The sequence below is a fragment of the Heloderma suspectum genome, chromosome 1 (assembly GCF_057233095.1).
Source record: "Heloderma suspectum isolate Gila_16-S chromosome 1, 16-S_ref, whole genome shotgun sequence".
NCBI classification, from domain to species: Eukaryota; Metazoa; Chordata; class Lepidosauria; order Squamata; family Helodermatidae; genus Heloderma; species Heloderma suspectum.
The window spans coordinates 243,372,686-243,397,412 of record NC_139458.1 but is presented as its reverse complement, the minus strand read 5'-3'; positions in this window follow the sequence as shown (position 1 = coordinate 243,397,412).

The window sequence follows — 24,727 nt, the reverse complement described above, 5'->3', positions numbered from 1 at the left end:
TCTGATATATTTAAACAATTCTTTTTTGTTGGCCTTGATGTTGTTAGCGATATGCTCTTCAAAATGCTTTTTTGCATCTCTTATTGTCTGCTTGCATCGCCTTTGTGCAAGCTTGTGCTCCCTTCTGTTTTCCTCACTTGGGCAAAATTTCCATTTTCTGAAGGAAGCTCTGTTTTTTCTAATAGATCCCTTAACTCTTCTCATTAACCATGCCGGCACCAGCGACCTCTTGGTGCTACCTTTCCTAACCTGTGGTATATATTTTAGCTGGGCTTCTATTATTGTGGTTTTGAGTAACCTCCATGCATTCTGAAGGGATGCAATCCTCTTGACTCCTCCTTTTAACTTCCTTTTCACCAGTTCCCTCATTTTAGAGAAGTTTCCTCTTTTGAAGTCAAATGTGACTGTGCTGGACTTCCTGGGCAATTTTCCCACTCAAATATATATTAAATCTTATAGGATTGCGTTCACTATTTCCAATTCATGTTCAACAACATTTACATCTTGTACTAGGTTCTGGGCGATACCACTGAGGATTAAACCCAGGGTCACCTCCTGTCTGGTCGGTTCCATTATCAACTGTTCTGTGGCACAATTGTCTAGGGCATCGAGAAATTTAACCTCTTTGTCATGTCTGGAACATGCATTTATCCAATCAATGTGGGGGTAACTGAAGTCACCAATTACTACAACACTTCCTTGTTTGGAGGCCTCTCTCATTTCATTTTCCATCTCAAGGTTACTCTGAGCATTCTGGTCTGGCAGACAATAGAACACTCCTAGCACTAAATTAGTTTGGGTATTGTCACCCACAGCGCTTCTGTGGAAGGGCCTACCCCTTTTAGGTGTTCTAGTCCACTCGACAGTATGCCCCCTTTGACATAAAGGGCAACACCTCCCCCAGTACACCCTTCCCTGTCCTTCCTATAGAGTTTCTATCCAAAGATGACCATATCCCACGGGTTCTCTCCGCTCCACCAGGTTTCTGTAAAGCCTACTATATCCAGGTTTTCCTTTAAAACCAAGCTATCTAACTCTCCCATTTTGGCTCAGAGGCTTCCAGCAATTGCATAAAAACACCTACACACGGTGCCTCCCCCCAGATGCCTCTGGTGTGTGCATCTTTTGCTATGGGACGTTGGCCCCTTTGATTGGCTATTATGTTCTGCCATGTGCTCCTGGCCTGTTTCCTCCCCTTCTACATTTGGGCAATCAAAAACATTTTCATCTTCATCTCTTTGGGATGATTTAACTCTAACCGGACGCTTCCCAGCTCCTGTCAGCTTTCCTTCAGGGTTTAGTTTAAAAGCTGCTCTGCCACCCTTGTTATGTTTAGAGCCAGCAGTCTGGTTCCATTTTGGTTCAAGTGAGGTCCCTCCCTCTTGTACAGGCCCAGCTTGTCCCAAAACATTCCCCAGTACCTAACAAATCTGAACCCCTCCTCCTTGCACCACCATCTCATCCATGCGTTGAGACTCCTCGGCTTCGGCTGTCTATGTGGCCCTGCGCATGGAACGGGTAGCATTTTGGAGAAAGCCACCTTGGTGGTCCTGGATTTCAACCTCCAACCTAGCAACCTAAATTTGGTTTCCAGGACCTTAGGACTACATTTCCACACATCATTGGTACCAACATGGACCACGACCACTGACTCCACCCCAGCACTATCTACTAGGCTATCTAGATGGTGTGTGAAATCTGCAACCTGCACACCAGGCAGGCAATTCACCATGCAGTCTACACGCCCATCACAAACCCAGCTGTCTTATGTGTCAAATGATCGAATCTCCCACTACCACGAGCCACCCTCCCCCTGGAGGCACATTTTCCGTGTGAGAGGATATTTGTCTTCCGAGGAAAGGGTCCCTTCTAAGGGATCATTTCCCTCTTCCTCAGATTGATTCCCTCCTTCCCCAAGACCCACATTCTCCATGTCAGCAGAGGAGCTGTCACCCTGGGAGTGGGACACAGCTACTAGGTCCCTGAAGGTCTCATCCACCAACCTCTCTGCCTCTATCAGCTTCTCCAGGTCAGCAACCTTGGCCTCAAGGGAACAGACTTGTTCCCTGAGAGCCAAGAGCTCATTACACCAAGCACACATCCATGACTTCCGTCCAGCAGGTAGATAGACATACATGTGACACTCCATGCAATACACTGGAAAAAACCCACTCCCTTGCTGGTTTTCTACCTTCATAACTGGTTTTTTATTTGGGTGTGTTTTCCCTGGAAAACATAATTGTTTACTACAAGAGGGTGGGGAAATTATTTATAGTTATTTATTTACAGTTACTTAGTGTGAGTACGAAATAGGGAGGAAAGAGTTACTACCCTGGCTTCCTCCCCTTGTGGCTAAACTTGCACAGTTGCTTGACTCGCTTGTTTGCTGATGCTTTGTCACTGGGGGCTCCTCACTCTCAGAGAGCTGGCTCCCTCACAAGTGTGCCCCCTAGTATAGATAGGCCCAACTGCTGCTGCTGCAGTGAATCTGATTGGAGGGCCTCGTTTGAAAAGCAAGGGAAGCTGTGTGTGAACTCCTGAGCACTGGCTTTCAGTGGCTGGGAATGTAGGTGAATTGCTTCCCCCACTCCCCGGGAAATGGTGATTTCAATTTAGGAAGGAGGACTATTATGGGAGGCCTATTGAGGGAAGATCCTCTATTCAATGGGTTGTTGGAAGGAATAGCAGGCAAGGGGTAGGTGATTTGGGAAGGCTGTGGCTTGCAAGGTCTGGATCTTTTTTCTCTGTGTTTTTAAAACTTAAATGATATGCTGAACTCTTAAACTTGTTTTATTTAATGAACTGTTCTTTAAGGACTAAAGCCTGAGCCTAAACTGATCCCAAACTGAAGCTAGCCTGCACTTTTTCCTGCTTTAAGCAGACTCCTGTTCTCCTTTTCTAAGCTTGGGGTTTGTTTAAAATATGCAGCTGAGGTTCTTTTCAACTGCTCAGGGGTCTTTGTTAATGCAAGGGCTGTAAGTTCTTGATGGATTCCCCCCTGATATTTAGCTCACTTTTTAAAGTTTGTAAGGGGTTATCCCTCTGCAATTTAGCTGTGCCTTTGCTTTGACTTCAGCTGATATTTATCAATTTTAAATTATTACCTGAGGTACTTTAATAGATAATTAAGTAATTTCATGTACTTTTCCCTTGCACAGTTCCTTAACTCACTTGTTTGCTAACACTTTGTCACTGGGCCTGGTGGTTATAGCTAATATACGTTTTGATGAAGCTGCTCTGAATAATTGTTCTATACTATACTATAATTTTTCACCTTGGATAATATGACCAAGATACTGTAATTTTCTTCCCTTGATGGTATTTATTAGTTCTGTTTGTCTGCTTACTCTGCATAGTACATTCTCATTTCTTTCTCGATCATTCCACGCTATCTTCTACATGTGTTGGTATATCCACATTCCAAAGGATTTGATTTTCCTCAGATTGTTCTTCTTAAGTGTCCAAACCCCCACTCCATAAAATAAAATTGAAACACATAACATTTTACCGTCCGAATCCTTAATGCAAGATTAAGGTCCCAATTACATAATAATAGTTCCATTTTAAGAAACGCTGTTCTTGCCATCTCAATTCTTGCATTTATCTCTTGTGTTTGTTTATTTCCTTTACTGAGTCAAGTTCCTAGGTATTTGTATTTTGTGACTTGTTCAACTGGCACACTATTTATCATAATATTAAAGTATTAAAAGACTTTTTGCTCATCACCATATATTTCGTTTTCTTGATGTTCATTTTAAATTCATATTCATTACTTACAAAAATTACTAGATTGGATTAATAGAGTAAGATACATTGTCTGTCATTACCATAGGGTCATCAGCGTATCGAATTGTTTTAATTATTTTCCCATTGATGTTTATGCCAGCTGTTTGTTTGACAAGTGATGTGGATGAAGTATTTTATTGTTAACTCTCGTTAAGAGACCTATTTAGTGAATTGTTTAATGTGAGTATATATTATTTTTGGTACTGGATAGTCTTAACTAATATACTGGTATATCTTGTGTTTATTTAAATCTTGGTTTGTTTATAATTCAGTTAATGTTGTTTATTATTATAATAATGGTGATTGCATTTGTTTTGTGAACTGTTTTGAGCACAATGTATTGTGGAAAAAGTGGTATACAAATACATGGATTATGATTATGCTCTGTGATCTAAAGCATCCCTGCTTTAATGTATCTCTCCCCTTATGTTAATAGGTTGTTTGGTATAATTCACATGAGGCTGGCTGTGCACTTGCTTACTGCCCAGCAAGTACCTTCCCATTCTTGTATGTGTGCCATTTTTGCCCTGGGTAAGTATCCATTTTGAATGCAATGTTCTTAATTCACCGTGTTCAAGGGTGCCAGGTGCTGTTTGAGCTCCTCTGACCCAGGGCTGCTCCATTCATTTCAGATCTGTGGGTGAAAAGTAAGGAAGCAGATCTGTTGGTGAAAAGTAATGCATTTGCAAGTCTGCTGCTCTGGCAGAAGAATGGGGTTCCACTTTCAAGATGGATCTCCAACCTCGTATGGAACTGCTGATTTGTGACTGTTTTCAGCAAGGCATGAGATTGCTGCCCCAAGACATTTTATTGCCTGAAATGGAACCCAAAGTGTGCCCCCACCCAGATAGGGCCAGCACTTAAAAAAAACCCATCCTGCTTGTCGGTTTCCTTTGCGAATCTGGTTGGCCATTGTAAGAAACAGGATCCTGGACAAGATGGGCCTCTGGTCAGGTATAGCAGGGTTCTTCCTATGTGCTGGCAAATCCAGAAGTCAGCAACACAATAAAAGAGCAGGAAGAATAAAAGCCGAGCAGGTAAAACTCTTGCACCGAGCAGGTCAAATGCCTTTACATATAAAAATGTCTTAGGTAGGTGATGGAGAGAATGGGCCAATCAGAACTCCTAGTCATGCCTTGGCCAGCACGAAGACACAAACAGGAGCTTCCCTATCAAATCTTAAGGAGCAGGCCAGCTGGCATGGGAGAAGGTGGCCACAGTTCCTACCTTCACCTGACACTCCACTCTTGGTGCTGTCTGAAGAAGGTCGCTTCACTCTACTGATGGGCAAGGCATGGCCTTCTGGAGAACCGCAGAGGGCTGGACTGGGATCCCTAGAGGGCCAGATTTGGCCCCCAGGCCTGAGGTTCTATACCCCTGCTCTATGTGAAGAAGTAGTTCATTTTGTCTGTCCTAAATCTCTCACCATTCAGCTTCATTGGATGATCCCAGGTTCTAGAATTATGAGAGAGGGAAAAAACCCTTCTTGATCTACTTTTGCCACACTAGGCTTGGGGGAGAAATTTGCTTCGTTCACATTTTAATACTAACCAACCTAATTTGCACTACCTGGACTAATATACAAACTGGAGTATAATGACCCTTTCTCCAAATTTTGCAATGCAGTTATCTGATCAAAACATGCACACCAAAATGCATACCTCAGGAAAAAATGTGTACAAAATGGCATATATTAGGCAAACATTCTTGTAAAAACAAAATTGTATTTTAGGGGACATCGCATAAAAATGTATACAAATTTTCATGTGGACTTAAAAATATTACAAAGTGTTGCCACAATGGAACTCTGAATGGATGTCTCACTGTGCCCGGCTTTGTTGGGTGCTTGTCAAGCTGCCATACACCCACCCCTGTTCACGGTGCCGCATGAGTTTCTGGATGGCTCGGTGAGCACCTGACAAAGCTGCAGGGCTGTCTGCCCTTGTAGCGAGCTGCCATTTTGGGCAACAGTGGCGGGTTGGGCTCTTCCAGGAAGGCAGTGCTGTGTAATTGGCAGCCGTAAAGGGGCCATTTACACAACATTGCAGGCATGCACCATATCTGCTTTTAATTAACAACCCAGGAATGCCCCAATCTTGGCTTGTTTCATGACATGCAAACCCATAAACAACCCAGAGTTAAGCTATGGTTGGTTGGGTCCCCGCAATTCCTGGGTTAACCACCAAAGAATTGCCGCCGTGATGTGCGAACTGGGTCAAATTTCTATTGCCACTCACTGGCATTCTCTGGAGAGGTCTTCACCATTTCAGCTCTCGGACATTATCCCCAATATGCCCTTCCCTGTCCTTCCTATAGAATTTATATTCAGAGATGACCGTATCTCACTGGTTCTCTCCATTCCACCAGGTTTCGGTTATGCCCACTGTATCTGATTTCCTTTAAAACCAAGCTCTCCAATCCTCCATCTTGGCTCAGAGGTTTCTGGCATTAACTTATAAATACCTATACATGGTGTCTGGTATGTGCATTTTCCCCTATGGCATTGCCTAGTTCTACACTGTCCCATTTGGATATGATTGAAACTATTTTAGCTGTCGTGCCCTGGTGATGATTCATCCTGAACCAGAAGCTTTCCAACTTCTATCAGCTTTCCCATGTGGGTCATTTTAAAAGCTGCTGTGCAACTTTTTTGATATTAAATGCCAGCAATCTGGTACCATTGCATTTCAAGTGAAGCCCATCCCTTTTGTACGGATCCAACTGGTCCCAAAGTGATACCCATGGTCTAACACATACAGACCCCTCTTCTTGACACCACCTTGTCAGCCACAGCGTGGGTCAGTTTGCACGATCAAAGAACTCTCTGTGGCATGGGCAGGCGGTCATTTTGAATATTCAAGCTGTGACTGCAGCTTGTCATGTCATCTGGACCTGGTGGGGGTGGTTGTGCAATGATTAAACAATCCTCTCATTACCTGTAGCTTGCTTTAGGATTGTGGTGATCGTGCGAACCAGGTCACTGAAACTGTCCACTTGGCCCTCTGTGCTGAACAGATAGCATTTCAGAGATGGCTACCCTGGAGGTCCTGGATTCCTACCTAGCAAACTCAATTTTGCTTCCAGGACTGCATAGCAACACTTCCCCAGGTTACTGGTGCCGATATGCACCACAACTGCTGACTCTCCCTCAGCATTCTCTATCAGCCTATGTAGATGTCTGCTACCTTCACACCAGGCAGGTGTGCCATTGTGCAGCATAGCTGCCTGTCACAGACCCATCTCTGTATTTCTAGTGATCCAGTTTCCCACTACTTGGAGCCCCCTACCCCACAAAAGCATATCTTTGGTGCTAAAGGCTATTAGTTCATCTCCCAAGGGTTTTTTCTAATGGGATCATTTCCTTTAGAAATAGAAGAATTTGTTGGCTTCTCTTTCTCGTGCATTTGGTTTTTTAAAAAAATCTCAAGATGTTTCCATTCTGTATATGAAGAAATTTGCAAATTTTGGTAAATTTGTATCAAGAATGAACCAAAACAAAATTCTCACTCATCTCCATCAGCCGAAATTCAGTAGGTACATCAATTCCTAGCCTGGAGAGGGCTGTATGGTACCTGCTTGCCATGCAACTGTTAAAGACGCAGCCACCCTTATTCATCTTCACAAACACAGTTGAATATACAGAGATTCAACCCCAGACTGTTAAGAACTAAATGCTCAAAGCTTGAGCATGGATAAACAAATCTGTCAGTTTTGGTGTTTTGCACATTTGAATGTTTTAAATCTCCATTTCTTTCCATCCTGTTTCTGAAGAAATTTGCAAATTTTGGTAAGTTCTTTTCAAAACATGAACTAAATGAAATTCTCACCCATCCCTAGGGGTTGAATCTAGATTTAGTCATGCTTAGAGTAGATCCATTGATTTATTAGTCATGATTAACTTGAGTCCCATTGAGTTCAATGGGTCTACTCTATGTATGCCTAAATCTGGACCCAGCCCTAAGTGTGATGCCCTCCTTTTGTGAGGCCCTCATTCTCCATGGAAGCAGAGGAGCTGTCACCCCTGAGAGTAGAACGCTGCTATCACATCCCCCAAAGCCTCATCCACAAACCTCTCTGCCAACCTCAGCTTCTCCATGTCAGCTACCTTGGCTTCAAGGGAACAAACTTGTTCCCTGAGTGCTAGGAGCTCATTGCTCTGGCCATATGCGCACACGCGCACATACAACTTCTTTCCATCAGGTAGGTAGTCACATTGGAAAGGCCTCACACCCCTGCTGGCCTTCAACCTTCATAACTCTGTTCACTAATTTATAAATGCTTGGATGTTTGTTATCAGCAGCACTCCTTTGTGAATAGGGATGTCAGAGAATTCCGCGACGGATCTCGGTGAGGCCGAATGCCAGTGCATTCGGCCCCCCGAAAACCATCGCGGAACGAAGCCCCCGCCCCCCAAACCCACGAAAGGCGCGCGGGACGAAGTGCCCGCTGCCCCCACCCCACGAAAGGCACGTGAAACAGAGCACTTACCTGCTGCCATCCGCGCTGCTGTGCAAATGGCAGCCGTCCTGTGGCCGCCATTCGCTTGCTCCTCTTCAGCCGTGATAGGCTACATAAATACTTATGTAGCCTATCACGGCTAACGCAGGGACACCATTTGCATCCCTGTGGAGGCTGTGATAGGCTACATAAGTATTTACGTAGCCTATCATGGCGGGGGGGGGGAAACCCCAGCGTACGCAAATGGCGGCGGCTACCACCATTTGCGTACGCTAGCGTTTTTTTCCCCCTGCCGTGATAGGCTACATAAGTATTTACATAGCCTATCAAGGCAGGGGGAAATACCCCCAGCATACACAAATGGCGGCTGCTTCCGCCATTTGCGTATGCTGGGGTTTTCCCCCTGCTGTGATAGGCTACGTAAATTTTTATGTAGCCTATCACGGCGAAAGAAAGGGACACAAATGATGGCGGCTACGACAGCCGCCATTTGTGTCCCTGCACGGCTGCCCAGCGGCCGGATGTCTGGCTGCGGGTGGCCGGAGCCAGCCGGCGGCTCTGCTGCTTGGCCACGGAGTGGAGCCGGCCAACCAGGATTCCGGGGGGAGGGACAGAGTGCCTCCCCCCCCCAGCGGAACCCGGCGGAGCCAAGTAAGCGAGGTTTCGTACACCCCTATTTGTGAATGTTCACTGTGACTATTTTGCATACATTTAAGCTTTAACTCGATTATCACACATTATAGGCTCCATCACATGGGTAAAGAATTCCACATCAATGCCGGTTCTTTCCTCATCTGGTATCACTGCAGGACTGGGCTCTTTAGATGGCTGTCCCCCATTGCGTTATTTTTCGTTTCCTTTTCCTGTGGGTGGTGATGCTGCTCAGGGTGTAGTGATAACTCCTCCCTGGTTCCTGCCCCTTTCCCTTCCCTTGCACATTACTGGTGGTTGGGGACTGACACTGCAAGTCTGCAACCCTCAGCACACTTACTTGGGAGTAAGCTCTATTGAACTTAATGGGGTGCTCTGAATCAACAGAGGATGTTGATTCTGAGCTTGGTGGGGTGGGGGATCAGATCTGTCTCCCTTCGTTGCAGGGAGGCATTCTACCCTCTTTTTCCTCCAATCAAGAAATGTGCTCAGGCATTTACATGGCAGGCACGTGGTTTGAGTACTGCTGTTGCTGAGTGGGCGGCGTGCTGCGCTGCAGCCAGGATTTGGGCAGTTTGGTAGGGGGGGTCCCCTTGAAGCAAAGGGGGAAATCACCGGTGGGGGGGGGGTTGGGCACAGATCTTTCCTTCCTCAGCAAGACTTGAGTGGAGGCAGGAGTCGCCTCAAACTGTGCGCCCTCCCCTCCTTGCAAGGAAGGGAGAGAGCACAAGCCCTCGTGCCTTCAAATCTGCCCACAGCCCCACAGCCCATTCTCAATGCCTTTGTCATTCTGACCGTGCCTCCAATAATTGAAAACAAACGCCCACAGCCAGTTTCTTCCACAATTGGAGAATTTCATGGGGAGGTCATGGCGCTGCTGTTCCATGGGCTGGAAAAAATACATTTTTTTGCATTTGGGGAAAACACAGGATAGGCTGGGGGAAATGGCAGGAGACACCCTGGAGGGTGTCATCTAATGAGCCTGCAAACTTCCATGACAGAGCCATCTCAAGAGCAGGATAAAAGCTCCATGTGAAGAAGCCCTATATCCCATTACATGTCTTTTTTGCATTTCCTTTCCCTCTGACCTCATTGCTCCCATATTTTCTCCTTCTACCTCTAGGTATAAATATATTTGCCAACTTAGTCCACAAAACCTATGCCATAATACATTTCTTGGTCTTGAAGATGCTACAAAACTCTTCATTGTCTTTTCAGCAATAGTCTCCCACATGAAAATAGTCTCCCTGTTATGAAAATCATTTCCTGCAAGTGGTGTGCTACCCTGTTAAATTAATTACTAGAAAATAATTTGAGCTCTGTCAAAGCTATCAATCTATGTAAGCTTTCACATTCTGCATCTTTCTTTTAAGAACCATACTTTGATTATCAAAGTATTGCATTGCTCTATCGTTTCAGTGGGAACACTCAAGAGAAAATAACAACACCCTACAAACGAGGTCCATCATGCGCAGACTGTCCTACCAGCTGCGAGGATAAACTCTGTAGTAAGTTACTAATAATATAAATCACCTCCTCCAGATAATATTAATCCTCTTACCATCTAGCAGTATTAGATATAGTAGATTACTCCAGAAACTCTTGTGAAGCTCGGTCCCTTTTGTGGATTGTCTGTGCCATGTCTTATACTCTAATAGCCATGAAAAGCTATATCAGACAGCCATTACTTTAAAGTAGCAGCTACATCGTCCCCCCACCCCTATTTTCACTCTAGAGTAGGTGCAGGGTCATGGACTCGATCTTAAAAAGCCCCATAGCTCCCGTGCTGGGGTCCTGATCTGGATCACCCCCCCCCCGCACCTATAAAGAGTAAAAATGGAGGGGGGAGAGAAGATACAATTGCTAGATACGGATTTGTATCTCCTTTGGCCCTGTAAGGTTCCCTGAGAATTCCATCATTTAAAGGCCACTTTAAATGGCCACAAAGGAGGCCTTATTTGGAATGAGCCTCCCATGGGAGCAGAACCCCAGACAAGACCTCTTGGGAGTTCATTATGAGCTACATCATTTCCTAAAACAGACTGGGCACAGCCCATTTAGGCCTGTATGGGTAATAATGACTAGCACCTTCACTTGAGCCTAGAACTGGATAGAAAGCCCATGGACATAGCCAGGACCGGAGTAACATGGGCATATTTTGTGCTCTCCATAATCAAGGAGCCACAGCATGATGCATCAGCTCTAGCAAGAATGTACTGAAGGACAGTTTCCAACCAAGTACCTTACAGAAATAAGCCTAAGCTTTTCAGGAGTCACGAGTGACAATGGCAAGGTCCCTGCCCTCCAGGACAGAATACTCAGAACGAGGCCAACAGATATTTTGGATCAATAAGGGTAAACCAGCCCGACTGCTGCAAGACTGAAGTAATACGCTTCTGGTACAAACCAGAAAGGAGGAAACATTTTATTTTCAGATGAATGTCTCTCTTTGTCTCTTGCATCTAACTTTATTTTCGTTTGATTCCTTTCAGCCAACCCATGCAAATATACCAATAAACATCATGGATGTGAAGCAATGAAAAGTAAATTCAATTGTGATGAAGACATCATATCTGACATTTGCCAAGCCACCTGCAGGTGCCCAACAGAAATTATTTAAATACATATACATCTTGAGAGGATGGTTCTTTACTGAAAAGGGTGGGAATTCTGCATTTAGAAAACTGTATTTTTCCTCTAAAACTGACAAAAATCTAGTATTTGAAAATTATTGTTTATTTTATTCGAGCAATTTGCAGAGTGAGAGAAATCTATCACCCTCTGTTTCCACTTTGGTTGTTTTTAATTTATTATTTGGCTATATAAAGCATTCTGAATAAATCAAAGCTAAATATTGAAATATTGTACACTGTTCCCCAATGCAGCTATGCAAACTCAAATTTCATCCTAAATTTCAGTTCCATGCAAAACAGTTCTGAAGATGTATTCTTGCCATATGTTAATTCAGAGTATTGCTCAGTACGCTAGACATTAATTGTATAACTGCTTCAGATTCAAACTGGAAGCTGATGACAGTTATCAACATATATTCCGGAACCTGATGCACAGTATTCCCATTAATTTTATTTTTACTAATTGGGATGAGGCTGCAAGAAACCTTTGAATACTAACATACTATTAGTTGTTTCTTATTAAGTTCCATTTGCTTTCCTCAGAGCATTTTGCTGACTGTAAAGGTGAAAGCAATCTTGCAAAATAAATACATTCTCAAACTGCACTGATGCCTGTTCAAGATTGCTCTTAATTCTCTAGTCCTCTTCAGGTGTTCATGCTGGATTGCATGAAGGGGCTGCGACAACATGCAGGGCTGGCTGTGTCCCCTTGATGGCCCCTGCGGGCTGGCCATGCTGTCGAGCCAACGTCATCACATGCTGGCTTTACAGCGTGGGGGTGGGACCCTGGACAATTGCGGGCCCTGGCCCTGTGCTTGTAAAGCCTACGCATGAAGACGTTGAGCCCCTTCAGATTCAAGTTGGTTGTGTGCTGGTTCGAATGCAGGGCCAGCACCCAGGCATCTGCAGGAGAGTGAGTCCGTTCAGGTTTTTGCGTCCTCTTCAGGCATTCTTCAACGAACACCTGAAAAGAGCTTGCACCGTTTGAGGAAGAAGAATCAACCATGGTGACGAGTGTGCAGCTAGTTAAAAGCCAAGCCACACGCAAGCTGTTAATGTGATGTGTAATAATGTCAGTGTGCTGGGTGCTAAATCCATGGCAATTCTAGGCCCTGTTTCCACGACAACAGAAGAAGGAAAGAGTGACTTACTCGCATTTTTCTAGGAGCCGCTTTTGGTCTGGGCAAGGCTCCATGAGTGTGTGCATCGCCCCATTTTAAGTGGCTTCTCCTAACATACTTCTGGATTGGGGGGGGGGTGTTGGAGCTAATGTCATCTGAGTGGCAGGGGCTGCTCAACCAATAAGAGAGGCTTCCTCCCTCCAGGCTCCCCGCTTTCTCCCTAACAAAGGTGAAAATTAGAATTGCTTCCTATGTGCACAAGTGAGGGAGAAGCCTCCTAATGAGCCCCAATCTTTCTCTCCTGTTGCTGTGCTTGATTGCTGTAGTGGGGTGGGGAAAATGAATTACTTCCGATGTGGGCATTTGGGAGAGAAGCCTCATTGTGCTCAATGTTACTTCTGAGTAGACACTAATTGGTTTGTGCTGGGAATCATAGGGACGGGAAACACAGGGACAGGAAACACCCCTTGACCAGGGTCATGGTGAAAGGCACACCCCTGGGCAGGGCTAGCATACCTGAGGTCAAGGCGGGGGTTGGGGCACACAGCAACTATACCGCTGAGAACCCAACTTGAGGAAAAGAATCAGACTTTAAGCAGTCTCTGGAAATCTGGTTTTCCCTGATAAGCTCCAGGGTAGCTGCTGGATGGCCAAAACGTCATGTATCCCTGAAGACCTCAGCATGCAGCCGGCTCAGAGTAAATCGCTGATGGAAACACAGCCCTATAGTGGGGGCGGGGGATACTTACTGCTGGTGGCATTGTGCCTCTTTCCACAGTTACTACTTCTCTCTCTCTCTCTCTCTCTCTTGCTCTCTCTCTCTCTCTCTCTCTCACACACACACACACAGTAACTCACATGCAAAGCACTAGGGTTGCACAGAGGGGGCTTCTGAGTGGGGCAAAGGGCAGCTGCCAGTGCAATCCCCCCCCCCGAAAATCCCATAGAAATTGGACCCTTCAAATGGTTTCAGGGGAGGAGAGGACAGTTGCAACTGGGCCAGAAGAGGGCTTTCCACCTCTCCCTGCTTCCTTTCAAAATGTTTCCCCACTTTTTAAAAGTACCCGCCAGCTCTGGCAGTGCAGCAGCAGCAGCGCCCGCCCTGGCTGTTGCAGGCGGCACCCTCCTTCCTGGAGTGCCTGTAGGGAGGACGCGTGGTGGCCATGGCTGCCAGTGCTCTACTGCTGGTGCCACACCGCCAAGGCGGCAGGGGACGTTCCACAAGAAGACAGGGCGGGGGAGCAAAGAACCATCCAGTGCAATGGAAAGCCCCTCTTTTCTTCAAATCATCTGAGCACCCTAATCTTTCTGCCTCCCTCCTTTCAGTATGCTTTGTGGATTTGGCCAAATCTGGGGAGGCATTTCAGCCAGTCTCCAGAGCTGGAAGAAAAAGAGACCAGCCCTACCCCCTGAGTGACTCTACATCATCATGTAGCAACATTCTAGGAGGCATCTGGGAGGGGGATGGCGGCCACAGCATGGCAGCCACCAAAAGGGGTGGTGCTGCTGCCACTGACGCGGTCAAAGTCCTGCACTGGATTCCTGCATTGAGCAGGGGGTTGGACTCGATGGCCTTGTAGGCCCCTTCCAACCCTACTGTTCTATGATTCTAAATGCAGGGACGGCAGTGAAGCAAGTGAAAAGAAGTGATGTTGCTCTCCCTTTCACCAGTTCAACAGATTCCTTCACTGTGTAACCAGATCACAGAGTTGCCACACTACTGCCAGTAGATTTTTGGAACACTTGTGGTGGTTCAACCAACATGTGTTTGCTATCCTCTAGGAAGGCAATGGAAAAAAAGATATGTCACAATTGGGGGTTTTTCTCCAGCAATCTCTGAGCTAATCTCAATAACTCTTTCTGCAAAAGTGAGACATTTGGGCTGGGAGTGAGAACTTTCTGAGCAATGCTGGAATCCATTGAACGACAAGTTAGCAGCAACAAGGGTTTAAATGAAGTATCACCAGCCTAAGTCCAATCAAGAAGAGCCTCAGTGGAACACTAGTACAAAAATAGCTGTTTTCTGTGCACTAGAAAGTGGAACTTTCTTCTCAAATAAGAATTCTCACTCTTGTTTTGCAAGCCTCAAAAATGGAGTCCTTAAAAACTGAGGGTGATAGTGGGAAACCCTGTCCCATAATGAGCACCCACTATGGGGGCTTTCCTCCTGTACTCTCAGCTTTCACTCTTGCACCTCTTTATTTGAATGGGGCATACAATGTAATGGCATCTTGTTGCACACCCATAACATTCAGATAATCATTCATTTTAAGTAGAGGCTATCTGTGTGATGTTGATGTACAGTGACCTGTGTGCACATTTGGAAATGTGAGAAAGTGTCCTGGGCATCACCACAAAATGAGCGCACTTTAGGTGAAAGCACTGGCCTGAAATCACTCCTGAACATCTTTTCCTAAGAATGTCTCTGAGCCCTACATCTGGCCCGGAGGCATTTCTGGGAAAAGAAGGTGGGAGCAGCTAGAGGCCCTCACTTTGCTTTGAAGTGATCCCAACTGCCAGTAAAAAAATAAAAATAAGTGGGAGGTGTAGAGCGCCTCAGCGGGTGCCAACCAAGGTGTTCAAGAGTGGACTGGAGCCTGTGGGTGCCATGTTCCCTACTGCGGGAATGCACCATGTTACATTCTGTATACATAATGTACTATTGGGAAAAGCTATGCCTTTATTATAACCCACCCCACCACCCACAAAACAGAAAACCAAAGTAGTTAACTGTTTTGTTCTTGAAAAAAAACAGTTAAAGAATTAGACTTTGAGGTGGGCAAGCTTTCAGAAATTCCCCTTGAATTAACTTGGAAATTAACTGATTTGTTTTTTGTAATTGGAAAAAACATGGGTTATTTTTCTGAACCAATCTGAAGACTCAGAAAATTCCCCCCCATCTCCGTTCACCCCCCCGATACATTATAATGGAATGAAGCTGCTTCAGTAGGGATGTACGAAAGTCACTTACCTTTTGACGAAATGTGATTCGAGGTGGGTGGGAGGTGCCCCGTCCCTCCCCCCAAAATTCTGGCCGGGTGGGAGGCGCCCCGTCCCTCCCCCCAAAATTCTGGCTGGGGGGGAGGCGACCCGTCCCTCCCGCCGCGAATCCTGGCCGGCCGGGTCTGCAAATGGCGGCAGCCATAGCTGCCGCCGTTTGCGTCCCTGCAGTCAGCCGTGATAGGCTACGTAAATGTTTACGTAGCCTATCACGGCTGAGTTTTAAAAAAAACCGCGCGTACGCAAATGGCGGCGCCCATGGGCGCTGCCATTTGCGTTCCTTATTTTGGCACGTGTAGTCTATGTAAACATTTACGTAGACTACGGCGAAAATAAGGGGAACGCAAATACCGTAGACGCTACGCTATTTGCGTTCCCCTTATTTTCGCCGTCTTAGTCTACGTAAATGTTTACGTAGACTAAGACGTGCCAAAATAAGGAACGCAAATGGCGGCGCCCATGGGCGCCGCCATTTACATATGTGCGGTTTTTTGTTTTGTTTTTTACTCAGCCGTGATAGGCTACGTAAACATTTATGTAGCCTATCACGGTATTTTTTAAAAATCTAGCCGAGATAGGCTACGTAAATCTTTACGTAGCCTATCACGGTTTTTTTTTTTTTTTTTAAATTGGAAATAGTGGCGGCGGCAGCCGGTCAGAAGACTGGCCGCCGCAGCCACCGCCACCGAACCGCCGCCGCCAGGGAGATTCGCCCAAGGTACGTCCCGTCCCGGGGGGGGGCAGACCGTTTCGCCACCAATTTCGGGGGGCCGAATGCGCTGGCATTCGGCCTCCCCGAGATTCATGGCGAAATTCTCTGACATCCCTATGCTTCAGTAGATTATATGGGAGAGGAATACTGCAAGGGCAAATACCAGGGGTGGAAAACAGGAGCTTATCCCTGTGGAGGAGCCATGGGATTGGCTTTCTTCCCCCACCCACAGTTTTTCTCCTTTGCGCCTCTTTATTCTGGCTCTAAGTCAGCTCGAATATGAGCACCTTCATCTCCAAAGTGTCTGGCAAATTGCTCACAGCAGGCCTTGAGGGTTTGAGTTGTTTGTTCTAAGCCTACACTCAGGAGGATTTTAACCACCTGAAAGAGCTCCACTGGATGACGCTGAGCAGATGCAATGGTGCTGGAGAAGTAGGATTTCTTCGCCACAATCACTGCCACAGAATAAGATTGCAAATGGATTCTTACCTGTGTTTGATCGTATTTGTTATGAGTGTTTATTGACTTGCTTTTGGATAGCCTGTGTGTGTGTGTGTGTGTGTGTGTGTGTGTGTATATATATATATATATATATATGTGTGTGTGTGTGTGACGGACGGACGGATGGATGGATGGATGGACAGAAATCTTCTGAAATAAATAAATTAATTAAAATCTAGCTTTTGTGCAGTGTTACAGTTGATATTAAGCACAGCAAGCCCATTCAAATGCTCTTGTCCCATAGCTGAACTGTGATATTCTTCATCTGCTGCAACACATTGAAGGTGTGTTCACCCAAAGCCCTCGGATGATACACAGCTTGTGAATATATGACACGCTGAACTGAAGACAAAGGGATCACACAAACACACACACACATTTATCAAACAGACATGGATACAGGCGGAGGGATAATGTCCAAAAATTTCAAATGCGTGTCCTCACAAAGCTCACTGTACAGGATGGTCCTCACAAATTTCCACCTTGAATCTGGGCCTATAGACTATGAAAGCTCATAATGATGGTCAAGCTATCAAGCTAGGGCTCAACCAATCAACTACTCACTTCTTTTAGCTACCACATGAAGATAATAATGCACATGAACTGAAGATAACAATGAGGAATTCTCACACATGAATAATTTCTTAGTCATCTAGATATAAAACTGTAAAGACACTAAAATATAGCTATTCTCTTCCTTTCGACACACACTTGATCCAGGACCAGCCAGGACCAGTGGTTTGTTTACATGATCAGCTGATCTGATCATGATCATCCAGGTAGCCGGCTCAGGTCAACTCAGCCTTCCATCCTTCCGAGGTCGGTAAAATGATTACCCAGCTTGCTGGGGGAAAGGTAGTCACGACTGTGGAAGGCAATGGCAAACCACCCCGCTATAGTCTGCCATGAAAACACCAGCGCAAGCGGCGTCCCTGTAGGAGTCAGCAATGACTCGGTGCTTGCACAGGAGGAACCTTTCCTACCTTTCCTTTCCTTGAGCTTGGGCCCCAGGCCAAATGGCCCTCCTGAAAGTGTGGACTGATTTGGAGACTCTTAAGAGGGGCCTCTCTTTTCCCTTCTTGTAAAACATGCACCATGGGATCCAGAAAAGAAATCTAGTTCCTTCTAACACCAACTGAAGACCTGTTGTATTGGCTCAGCATTTGCTTTCATTTGAATCTTGAGTTTAAATTTCCTTACAATACCTGGAGTGTCTGTAAAAACATCAGGATATGCAGCACAAATTTCCATGTGGGACTTCAGTGTATTGTGTAGGACTGGTTCCATGCAGTTAGGATTTAGTATCATTTGGAGATCTCTTTAATGGTTCCATCCTAGTATGGAGACACCTCTTTGGGCTACGTACACTTTCCCTCGTGTACTGCGATCTTTGTATTTCACATGTGCCATGAATAGCCATCAATATTGATGAGAGATGAGAGACCCACCATAACCTTCTGGGCATATATCTGGAAGATGCAAAGAAGTAGTGGCAGCAAATAATACTGAACACAAATCTGAAGTAATAATGGTTTATGGTGAGCCTGAGTCTGCTAGCATCCTTATCTCATGACCACTGACTTGCATGAAGCAATGAGGCATACAATGATTTTGTATGACACTGAGGATTGTAGCTGAAAGTTGTTTCACCTGCTGTGCTTTATCCTCATCAGTAAGGCTTTCTGACACACTATGAACTGCAGACCTACAGACTCTGGCAAAATGTCCCCTTTTAGTGCATTTTCTTGCATATTTCTACCTTAGCAGGACAGCTTTTAAAGTCTGTCTTATGATTAGGATTTCCACAGCAGTAGCACTGGTAGTCAGTTTGTGGTTGCTAAGGTACAGAAGCAGTGTGCATTTGCTTGGCTTTTTCTTTTTTGCTTGGCTTTTTCTTTTTTTTGCTAGCTGTCTTATGTTGTATGGCATGTACATCACCTGGATCCTTACGTAGACTACGTAATAATATTTACATAGGCTAAAACAGCGAATCAAAAAGGAACGCAAATAGCGCCCACTACGCTAATATTTATGTAATAGTCTACATAAATATTTACGTAGACTAAGACGGCAAAAAATAAGGAACGCAAATGGCGGCCGCCATAGCCGCCGCCATTTGCGTACGCAGTTTTTTTTTTAACCCAGATGTGATAGGCTACGTAAGTCTTTACGTAGCCTATCACGTCTATATATAAAAAAAAAGACGAGACTGCAAATGGCGGTGGCCAGTCGGAAGACCAGCTGCCACCGCTGCTGAAGCCGCCGCTGGAGCCGCTGCCATCCGGAACATCCACCCCAGCTAAGTCTTGTCCCGGGGGGGGGATCTGTGGGGGGGCAGGGGGCAGACCGTTCCGCCACGGATTTCGGGGGGCCAAATGCCAGTGCATTCGGCCTCACTGAAATCCGTGGTGGAATCCTCCGCCATCTCTATCTTAGGATGGTTTGTTTTCATGACAGTTTGATTCCTAATCATCTCCTCTGCAAAGGTCGCAAGAGCACAAGTAGCACTCAACTCACGCAGAGCATCTGCATGCTGGTCAATGGTCTCCTGCGGTAACTGGGATCGAGAATAGAACTTAAAGCGTTCTGATGCAACATTCAACAATGGATTAAAATGGCCATCCAGGGCTCTTATGGCAGCACCATATGGAGTAGTATCTGGTGGCAAATCAGGGACTGGAGGTAGATATCAGAAGATCCTTAGGCCTTCAGGGCCTAGACAATGTAAAAGGAGAGCTTTCTGTTTCTCTGAAAGAAGGGCACTACTATTTATAGCCAGGACATAATTATTGAAATACAACTTCCATTGCTCCCATGGAAGTAGTGGATCCCCAGGAGTAGGCAGGAAGAATGATGGAGGGCACTTTCTACCCTCCGCACAATTTCAATTTTTCCCCCCAGAGCTAGGTCCTTTGTCATTCCGAGCTTTTCACAGATCTTAGGATGGTTTGTTTTCATGACAGTTTGATTTCTAATAATCTCCTCTGCAAAGGTCGCAAAAAATCTGTGACATGGTAAAAATTTTCTAGAGGGGCATGCACTCAAACACTTGAAGAAATGGGAACTGTATAAGCAGCATAAAAGGAGGCACTGTATCTTTAACTGTGTAAAGCGAGAAGGATCTTGGAATTGTTGTTGATCACAAGCTGAATATGAGCCAACAATGGGATGTGGCTGCAAAAAAGGCAAATGCTATTTGGGGCTGCATTAATAGAAGCATAGCTTCCAAATCCCGGGAAGTACTAGTTCCCCTCTACTCAACACCGGTTAGGCCTCATCTGGAGTACTGTGTCCAGTTCTGGGCACCACACTTGAAGAAGGATGCAGACAAACTGGAGAGGGTTCAGAGGAGGGCAACAAAGATGATCAGGGGACTGGAAACAAAGCCCTATGAGGAGAGACTGAAAGAACTGGGCATGTTTAGCCTTGAGAAGAGAAGACTGAGGGGAGATATGATAGTGCTATTCAAGTACTTGAAAGGTTGTCACAGAGAGAAAGGCCACGATCTCTTCTCCATCATCCCAGAGCGCAGGACACAGAATAATGGGCTCAAGTTACAGGAAGCCAGATTCCGGCTGAACATCAGGAAAAACTTCCTGCCTGTTAGAGCAATATGACAATGGAACCAATTACCTAGGGAGGTGGTGGGCTCTCCCACACTGGAGGCATTCAAGACGAGGCTGGACAGCCATCTGTCAGGGATGCTCTGACTTGGATTCCTGCACTGAGCAGGGGGTTGGACTTGACGGTCTTGTAGGCCCTTTCCAACCCTACTATTCTATGATTCTATGTTTCTAATGGTGAAGGCCTGCAACCACTATAGGCAAAAATGAGAGTAGAAATTGCCTGTGTTGTGGGAAATTTTCTTTAGTTTCCTCTGGCCTGCACCCAGGTGGGAGTAAGATAAAAACGAGACCGAAGGAAAAGACAAAGGCACCCCACTAGGGCGATCTTTATTTCTGCTGTAGCAGGATTCCAAGCTAATTCAAGGCAAAGATAAAAAGAAGACAAGGAATGTTTCTGTGTCGCAACACAGAGCTTTTTTATACGTCAAGTGTTGCATGAGAAACGTTCTCATTGGTGATCTTTTCTCGCCTTATCAGGGTCAGCTTATTGGCTGCATTTTGCTACTGCATGATTTTGCGCAGTGTCTGTAAGTGGAAATTGCTGACTCATCTTTAGTGTACGTGATGTGCCTGCTTTAAGATAATGGCGGTGCCTAACTCATGGGATCAATCATCGCGAGATCAGGGCAGCCATAGAAATCTTAGGTCAAGCAAGCAATTTTGGGTCCAATGTCTTGTCGCCAAATTGTTTTGCACTTTCTTCTCAGTAAGGAGGATCCAGACATAAGGTGTGGATGTAAACAGAACTTCACTTTATTTCTAAACCCTAAAATTCTATCTGGTCCATCAAGACCCTTTCAAAAAGACGGCATTTTATGAAAATTCTTATTCATAAGACCTTTCCTGTGAAACTGACACAGTGTGGCATGTTCTGCTTTAGGATACAGGGCAAGGGTGAAACAAAGGCATTAATAAGCATAATGTACTTTTGCCCCTAGGAAAGCAGGTTAGGGGACTGTGTCAAGTAAAGGTCAGACACAGACTTTCAAACTATATGCAGTTTCCGCAATTTAGCCTGTGCCATCCCTAACCTTCTGTGGAAGAAATAAAGAACATTATCACCATAGTTATAGAAAAGGAGAAGAGTGAGACACTGCTCAGTTTACATGTTGATCTGATATCCTAATATACCAAATAACAGGAAAGGGATAGACTATATTGGCCCACTCTGAAAGGCCTGTAGAAATGTTCCAAAGCTGTGCAAAGTACCAAATATGAAACTGCAAAGGGCCCTTGACAATCCAGAATGTATCTAGTAGGGCCTGAGTGACAAGTGTTAGCAACGTATTTATTTGAGTATAAAGGCAAGGAATAGTAGCCCCTATGCTATGGATTTGGCCTTTGCTGAGTGTTTTCAAATGACAGTTGCAATATTTAAGAAGCTATTGGCTGCGATGATTAATACACTTCAGAAAAGTGTATTAGGTGATTAATACACTTCGGAAAAGCATATACCAAAAATTGTTCTAGGGTGGATTCCATTTTGGTTTTGTACTAACGAGAATTAGAAAGGGAAAAATCTTTTAATCCATTTTTGTTTAAAATGTACTCATACCATCACATCAAAATATAACTTGCATAACATAAAATAAAAACAATTCTTGTTATCAAAGCATTGCTAAAGATGCTTAGATCTTAGGCTGCAATACTATACACACTTACCTGGTACCACTGAACTCAATGGAGCTTACTTATGAGTAGATATGAGTAGATATTCATATCCATATATGTATAGATATACATATCTGAGTAGATATGTATATGCACCTTAACAGTGCAATCCTACGCATGTTTAGACAGAAAAAAGTCGTACAACTCCTGTTGTAAGACTTTTTATATCTAAACATTAGGGATGTCGGAGAATTTCTCCACGAATCTCCGGGAGGCTGAATGCCAACGCATTTGGCCCCCTGAAATTGGTGGAGAAACGGTCTGCCCCCCGCCCCCCCCCGAGATGGGACTCACCTTCGGCGAATTTCCCTGGCGGCGGCGGCTCCTGGCGGCGGTTTGGCGCCGCCGCTGCCGCCATTTCCAAGTAAAACAAAAACAAAAACAACAAACGTGATAGGCTACGTAAATATTTACGTAGCCTATCACGGCTGACTTTGAAGAAAAAAAAAAGCGCGTACACAATTGGCGGGGCCCATGGGCGCCGCCATTTGCGTTCCTTATTTTGGCACGGGTAGTCTACGTAAATATTTACGTAGACTACGGCGAAAATAAGGGCAACGTTATTTAATAAGGGCTTAAAATAAGGGCTGCGTAAATATTTATGTAGACTACCCATGCCAAAATACGGAATGCAAATGGCGGTGCCCATGGGCGCTGCCATTTGCGTACGTGCTTTTTTTTTTTTTTCAAAGTCAGCCGTGATAGGCTATGTAAACATTTACGTAGCCTATCATGGCTGACTGCAGGCCAGAACGCAAACGGCGGCGGCTACGGCCGCCGCCATTTGCGTCCCGGCAGGAGAAGAACTTTCACGGCCGGAGAGGCGGGGCACTCCCCCCAGCCAGAATTTCAGCAGGGAGGGACGGGGCGCTTCCGCCCCACCGCGAAGCAAGCTTCAGGATCAGGTAAATGACTTTCGTCCATCCCTACTAAACATGCGTAGGATTGCACCCTTAATAGCTTAAACAGAAAGATCTCATCTAAGTACCAAGTTTCCTATTCAGTTCTGAATATGGTTTTCACTCAGCTGATAGGTATACAGACCTGGTGAGCTTCTATACTCATTCCAAAATCAGGACATATGTACACCATTTTGTTTAAAGATTGCCTCTTAGCTAATTATTATGTACTGTCTGATAAATTAGGGCTCACATTCTTAATAATTTGTTTCTAAACATTCTTAAAAACTGAAACATGTCAAAAAGGCACGTATCTTTCAAACCACATTAATTTGGAATCATATCTTTAAAATATTACTCCTTACTCAAAAGTTTCTAAATATATAAATCTTTCTAGCCAGCTTTATATTAAACTTTTTGATGTCTGTGCATTATGCAATATTGTCTGCTTATATATGATGAGCAAAGCTTCAAAATACAGTTTTGATCCTTAGAGAAAAAATAACAAAGCTTCACATTCCAGCATTCTTTAAATTACTTTTGGTCCTGGCCATTCTTCCTCCGTCAAATAATCTCTTGGCCTTGAGCAATGGGCTTTAACTTTAGCATTCCTTTCCTGGATATTATCCAGGCCATCTTGACACTTGTATTTTTTTAAATGCCAGTTACCCAGAAATCACTGTGAACCTCCTTGTGTCTTTATGTTATTACAGTTATTACTTTTTCCTTATTTACATTATATATATTTTAGAGAGCAATCCTATGACCCCTAGACAGCATCTGGGGGACACAGCATATTTCAGTCTCCTGGCTCCGAGGTCGGAGCCAGGAAACTGTGCTCCCCTCCCCCTCATACCCTGTGCAGAGAGAACTGCACCGGCTACCTCTCCGTGCTTGGAAAAGAGTGCGGAGACGGGGGAAAGGCAGTGTTCCCAGAGGCAAGGAGGGGAGGAGACTGGGGCAGCAGTCATACGACAAATCCTGTGGCCTCCCCAGCCTCCTTCCCTCCTTGTCCCTGACCCCTCTGCTAGACGGGCAAAAACACCCATCTAGCTTAAATGCATAGGATACTCATAAGCCTCTGAGTTCAGAGGCTTACTACTACCTAGGGCAGATCACACAGGATTGCACCCTTAATTAGGTATCATTAAATATTCGGGATTTGCATTTCATAACAAAAAATATAATGTTGCTTTGAGTGAGGTGAGCTAGCAATTTCTCAGTAACCTTCTCAACAATTCCAATTTTATTTCCTAAAAATCCAGGACACCTAAAGCATGGTGTATGGATAGATTTTATTTCTAAGCAAAGAAAGAAGCCCTTTAAGTAAGTCTAGATATTAGAATCTTTAAAAGATTGCATTTGTAACCTACTTGTAATCATTATGTGGAACAAATGATGAAGCTCAGGTTGAGCTGTTCTTTTAATGCTTAAAGTTATGTGCTTACCAACATGGTTCATTGTAACTTACTACTATGTACCCAGCTTATAGCCTTCTTTAATTTCTGTGAAGCAAATGTGGATGTCCCAAATAACAAAAACCGTTTTTGGACCAATGGTCTGGCTCAGTATAAAGCAGTTTCCTATGTTATGAACCTTAAAACGATACAGAGCATACAATGTTGTCAGGAAGTATTAGCAAGCATTTTCTTGCTCATCAAGCTATCCT